The following is a 2629-nucleotide window of genomic DNA, read 5'->3' as shown; positions in this document are numbered from 1 at the left end:
TATTACCCTTCTACTAATTAACTTAAGAACTCAAACATTGATATGAGAAACTCAAACATGTTAGACACTTGGCATTTTATTATAATAGGTTGAAGGAAATTAAATTTGTATCCATATTTAAATGGTATAAGAAAATGACAATAAAAGCTAAAAAGTAGTTTATTTCCGTTAAATTTTGAAGAAAATGTAAGAAAAGCTACTGCTTGTTAGTGCTATTAAAGCGGCTATTTCTCGGTATGAAGATTAGGTTTGGATGAAAGAGTTTTATGATATTATTAGTGATATATAATGCATGTAGTGAGCAATGATGTTAATTCTTCTTGATTAATGAAAAAAAAAAAAAAAAAAATTTCCTGCCCTAGCTTGTTCCTATTTTGATTATTATTTTTTTTAAAGACCGATTTTGATTGATTAAGGGTCCATTTAGTACTGCGGTTTTAATAAGTATGATTTTAAAAATTGCGCTTTTGAAATCCATACTTTTTAAAATCGTAAAGGCGCTTGGTAAAACATGTTAAAAAGTAATTCTATATCAAATATTTGTTATACGAAATCATAATTTTGGTTTAAATTCGCACTTTTTCAAACAAGTACCCCCTAACCTACTTATAAAAATCGCAGATTTTTATTCCTATTTTAGATTAAGTACTTTTTAAATCGCAATGCCAAACGCTTTATGTTTTACGATATTTTTTTAAAACGCAGATTATTCTTACAAAATCGCAATCTTAAACATTAAGTAAAATAAGGTTGGTTATAAGTAGAGGTAATCCAAGCTGCCTCCTTCATGCGCGGCAAATGGGGGTCAAAAAGAGAGGATAGCATCCAATGCATGCATGTGCGCTGCTCTGGGATCAATTCATGTATAATAAACTATAATAATAAAGAATTCCCACTTAATTTGTTTAATGGCATTATTGTGACGTTAAATATATATTTGGTTTCCACTTGCAAAATGCTTAATTATTTATTCATTCTTTTAGAGTTATATAATTTACTCGATCAGATAACCTCTCCATATGTCTATACATATTATAAGCAAGAAGATGGTGATCGACATTCGGTGGGAAATTAGGTGAGGAAGATCATATTATAATCAAGATAAGATGCTTAATTAGGTTAATATATAATCATACTAGGCTTGCCAGAAACAATTCATCAAAGTCATCACGTGCAATGCACCAAACCACTTTTCCATCCGTTTTAACGTCTGACGCCTACAGAAAACTTTTTTGTCAAACAATAATAATTTTAGAAATGCTGTCACACTTAGTATCTTGGATGTACAAATAAAAAGAAAAGGATATTAATTCCGCCAGCTTAAGCATATTTTCCTATGATTTTATAGCATCTTCACCAATAATAGCCAAAATTAACAACTATTAAAAAAGTATAAATTTCTACTTTAGCTACTGTTTTTTCTTTACACACTTCAATAAATTCTCTATACTACTCTTTCTTTTTTTCTTTTTCTTTTTCTTTTTTAAATATTAATTTTCAATTCTAATATTAATTTTTTTCAAAAAAATAAATCCAAATATCCAAAATAGTACAAAAATTCTAGTAATTCTAGAAGTGATTCTTATGTTACTTTTGTGCCCTTAAAAAAATGAGGTGACTTTTTATAAAATTACTATTTGATCAAAATTTAATAGTGATCAATCACAAGCCCAATGATAATTTTAAGAGTCACATCATTGATAGAGAGACAAAAAGATGACACAAGAAGAACTTGTAACATTATTCCAAAAACCCAGAGATTTTTATCATTTTATGGCTAAATGTTTTCATTTCAGCTTACTAGCTAGGAGAGTCTGTGCCCCATTACTAAGCGGGCCAGACAAATTTGGATTGATTTTCATTGCCATCATGATACATTTATGTGCATGCCAGAACCATGAGACTAGCGTTGAAAAAAAATAGTGAGTTTGCATAGATCGAGGGAGTACTATTTACTCACCAAATACATAAAATAAAAAAATAAAAAATGATTAAAAACTTTTTTCTCCTCTCTCCTCCTTTTCTTTTCCTTTCCTCACCCATGCCTCTCTCTCTCTTCCATTTTCTTTGCCTTTTCTCACCCATTTTGCTTAGCTCCATTTTTGAATTAAGAGTGCCATTTTCTCTCCACTATTTTCATTTCAAGTTTCACCGTCACCGTCGGTCAAGTTCCATATCCTCAAAATTTTCAAAAATATGACCGTTATCAAAATTACAAGTTTTTTAAAATATATATATATTAATGAGACAATAACTAACTTAAACATCAAAGCTATTCTTAATCAGAGTGCGCATATTTTCATCAACAAGCTCTTGCGTGCTTTTTTCGGCCTAACAAACTTGACTTCGGAGCCACTACACGTAAACATGGAGACATCTCTGTAGAATATTATATATGGCCTTAGTTGGCTTTAGATAATGAAAAGAGATAGATAGCGTTGGATTCCGTCGGTGGATTGAATATTAATTATGGCCAATTCTAGTGGACTCCAAATAAATCAAATAAATCATTGTCTTTTGGTATCATCACAACGAGGCCCTCAAATCTTTAAATATTTCTTAAACTCTATACACCATCTTCTCTCTTGAAATCAAAATTTTCAAACATTTTGATCCACAAGTAGTACTA

Source organism: Corylus avellana, chromosome ca1 (assembly GCF_901000735.1).
Source record: "Corylus avellana chromosome ca1, CavTom2PMs-1.0".
Lineage (NCBI taxonomy): Eukaryota > Viridiplantae > Streptophyta > Magnoliopsida > Fagales > Betulaceae > Corylus > Corylus avellana.
The sequence above is the reverse complement of the archived record's forward strand: the minus strand, read 5'-3'. Positions refer to the sequence as shown.